This window comes from Lathyrus oleraceus, chromosome 5, assembly GCF_024323335.1.
Source record: "Lathyrus oleraceus cultivar Zhongwan6 chromosome 5, CAAS_Psat_ZW6_1.0, whole genome shotgun sequence".
Classification (NCBI taxonomy): Eukaryota; Viridiplantae; Streptophyta; class Magnoliopsida; order Fabales; family Fabaceae; genus Lathyrus; species Lathyrus oleraceus.
Genome location: NC_066583.1, coordinates 255,042,796 through 255,047,039, shown reverse-complemented (window position 1 = coordinate 255,047,039; position 4,244 = coordinate 255,042,796).

Sequence of the window (4,244 nt, the reverse complement as noted above, 5' to 3'; positions counted from 1 at the left end):
CTCGAGTCGTAGTCTCCCTAGTTGTGTCTCCCTCTGTTATCTGGTTAGGCTAGAACCTCTGTCCCTGCGTAGGGGAACTACATCGCCCTGATCTTCATACCAGATGAAGTATGTAGGCAGGAGATTGAGCTGATCTCTCCGGGCGCCTTTTCTTTCTTTTGTGTGAGTTGTCTGACCTTTGCTAGGCTCGAGTCCCTGACTCCTTAGCATTTGCTGTCTGTCTTGTTTGTGCGTGTTTGACAGTTATAGGCTGAGTCCCCGACTCCCTATCAACCTGTTGTGTTTGTTGTGTGCTTGGAAGCTGATGTAAGTCCATCGAGTGGCATTTGGGTTCCAGTGTGCGTGTGTTTAGGTTCGGATGTCAATGTAAGTCCAGTGATTGGCATTTGGGCTCCATGTTTGCCTTCTTGAGTGTGTTTTGGTTCGGATGCTGACATAAGTCCAGTGATTGGCAGTCGGGCTCCACGTTTGCCTTTGCCTGTGTTTGTTTGTGTGCGTGTCAGCCGAGCTACGAATGCTCTGATTCTTCTCTCGTCCGAGAAGATACGTATGCATAGGATGCGATATCCTAGCGAGCATGTGTCGTTTCCCCAGTCCGAACTACTTCGACTCTGATGTCTATGCCTGACAGACTAAGTAGGCCCAGGATGCGATATCCTGCCGAGTCAGTTTCAGTCAGTTTCTTTAGTCTCTTTCAGCCAGTGTGTGTGTGTGTTTATGAGCAGTGTTTAGCAACCAATTTATCCTTCCTTTTGTGCGTGGATCCCGTAGAGTACTACGGATGCGTAGGGGTGCTAATACCTTCCCTTCGCATAACCGACTCCCGAACCCATTCTCTTTGGTCGCGAGACCATGTTCTTTCCTAGGTTTACTTCGAGCGTTTCCTTTCCCTCTTTTGGGATAAATAACGCACGGTGGCGGCTCTGTTGTTTCTTTCTTTTCCCGCCGGTTTTTCGCGTGATGCGACAATTTGCAGCAGTCAGACTCCTTTGTCAGCCAATAGTAGCCTGCTCTCAACATCTTCTTAGCCATGGCATGTCCATTGGAATGAGTACCAAATGAACCCTCATGGACCTCAGTCATTAACAGGTTTGCTTCGTGTCTATCCACGCATCTGAGCAGAACCATGTCAAAATTTCTCTTGTAAAGCACTTCACCACTGAGGTAGAAACTTCCTGACAACCTTCTCATAGTTTTCCTATCTTTCACAGATGCCCCAGGCGGGTAAATTTGGCTTTGAAGGAAATTCTTGATATCAAAATACCAAGGCTTATCATCTTTCACTTCTTCGACTGCAAACACGTGAGCTGGTCTGTCCAAGCGCATCACAGTGATATTGGGAACTTCATTCCAATATTTGACCATAATCATCGAGGCGAGCGTAGCAAGCGCATCTGCCATCCGATTATCATCTCGAGGAATATGATGAAAGTCAACTTCTGTATGGAATGAGACTGGGCTGATTCGTTTCCCACTCACCCTTGATCTGATTGACAACCAGGGCCGAATCACCATACACATCAAGGTGTTTGATCCTTAGGTCAATGCATTCTTCTAGTCCCATAATGAAGGCTTCGTACTCAGCCATATTATTCGTGCATTTGAAAGTTAGCCTTGTTGTAAAAGGAATATGTGTGCCCTGAGGAGTAATGATTACTGCCCCAATTCCATTTCCGTACTGATTTACAGCACCATCAAACACCATCGTCCATCGGGAACCAGGTTCTGGACCTTCATCAAGTGTAGGTTCATCACAATCTTTCATTTTCAAATATAGAATCTCCTCGTCTGGGAAGTCATACTGAACAGACTGATGATCTTCAATCGGCTGATGTGCCAAGTGGTCAGCCAAGATACCACCTTTGATAGCTTTCTGAGCTCGATACTCGATATCATACTCAGACAACAACATCTGCCAACGGGAAATCCTCCCGGTTAAAGCAGGCTTCTCGAAAATATACTTGATTGGATCCATTCTGGACATCAACCAAGTTGTATGATTTATCATGTACTGGCGTAAACGCTTAGCAGCCCAAGCCAAAGCACAACACGTCTTCTCAAGCATAGAGTATCGAGACTCACAATCGGTGAACTTCTTACTCCGGTAGTAGATAGCAGATTCTTTCTTCCCTGATTCGTCTTGCTGACCGAGGACACAACCCATGGAGTCTTCAAGAACAGTCAGATACATGATCAAAGGTCTTCCTTCTACAGGCGGAGACAAGATCGGAGGTTCAGATAGATACTCTTTGATACTGTCGAAAGCTTTCTGGCAATCTTCGGTCCAATCATGAGACTGATCTTTCTGGAGGAGCTTGAATGTCGACGCACATGTGGCAGTCATGTGGGATATAAATCTGGAAATATAGTTTAAGCGGCCAAGAAAACCTCGGACTTGCTTTTCAGTTTTGGGCGCAGGCATCTCTTGTATTGCTTTGACCTTTGCAGGATCAACCTCAATACCTCTTTTGCTGACAATAAAGCCCAATAACTTGCCAGAACGGGCTCCAAATGTACATTTGTTGAGATTCAGACGAAGCTTGAACTTCCTCAAACGCTGAAAAAGCTTCAACAAATGCTCAACATGTTCCACTTCCGTTCGTGACTTGGCAATCATATCATCGACATAGACCTCGATCTCCTTGTGCATCATATCATGAAACAAGGTAGTCATAGCACGTTGATACGTGGCTCCGGCGTTCTTCAAACCGAAGGGCATCACTCGATAACATAATGTTCCCCAAGGTGTGATGAATGTTGTCTTCTCCATATCCTCGGGTGCCATCTTTATCTGATTATATCCGGAAAATCCGTCCATAAACGAGAAGACTTTGAACTTAGCTGTATTGTCTACCAACATGTCAATGTGTGGTAGAGGGAAATCATCTTTTGGACTAGCTTTATTCAAATCTCTATAATCAACACACATACGGACTTTTCCGTCTTTCTTAGGCACGGGCACGATATTGGCCACCCATTGAGGATACGTAGAAGTCACCAGAAACCCCGCATCAATTTGCTTCAGAACTTCTTCTTTGATCTTCACTGCCATATCTGGATGAGTTCTTCTGAGCTTCTGCTTCACCGGCACGCACTCAGGCTTCAAAGGCAGGAAATGTTGCACAATATTTGTATCTAGACCTGGCATGTCTTCGTACGACCAAGCAAAGATATCGGAATATTCTCGTAGCAAACTGATCAACCCCTTCTTGATAGACTCTTCAAGGAGTGCCCCAATCTTGACTTCACGAACACAATCTTCAGACCCCAAGTTGACTGTTTCCAGGTTCTCGAGATGCGGCTGAATGATCTTCTTTTCGTGCTCAAGTAGACGGGAAATCTCGTCAGGAATCCCTTCAACATCATCTTCCTCTGCCTCGAATACAGGGAATTCAAAATTGGGAGATGGCGTTGGATCATTATGTTCAATGGGTTTTAGAATCAACCTGCATAATGATTTTGATATAAAAGCTTTTTAGAAAACAAACAAGGCAATCATTATGCAGATGAAAAGATTGTTTTTATTCTTGTTTTTAGGGTTTTTTTGTGATCACCAATTTCATGCAAAAAGCAAAAAGTGAAAACAAATGGAAAAACAAACATTTAACATGAATTTATTGAATGAAATATCATTGTATAAATGCTGCCAACAATGTCATCACTTCTCCTTTTGGCATGGGAGAAGGGTTTTTAAACAAAGTGAATCATTACTCTGATCTATGAATGACTGTAGGAACATCCACAGCGACCCAATTGCGGCAGATCCCACCAGGGATGACAAAATTGTCAGTATCCTCTGCATCTTCTTCCAGAATAGCAACAACTTCCTCTCCCTGATCGGCGTGGATGAAACCTCCACTCTTGAACAACCCTTTGTCGTTGAAGACCCCTGAAGAATAGCCAATGCCAGCCCGGGACTTGTTGTCTTCAAGCTCGATCATTTTTCCTAGACCAGCAACTGCACCATATTCAATGGTCAGTTTCGCATCACGATAGGAAGCAAATGAAGGAGTTTTCTTCTCAACAGGCTCGGCTATAGATAAATCTTGGAAGGGAGTTCCAACTTCATCCTCAGTATCAATGTATGAGAAAGAAGACAAGTGGCTAACCAGGAGAGCCTTTTCTCCCCCTACCACAACCAGTTTCTTGTTCTTCACGAATTTCAGCTTCTGGTGTAGGGTAGATGTCATGGCGCCAGCCTCGTGAATCCATGGTCTGCCAATGAGACAACTATAAGATGGGTG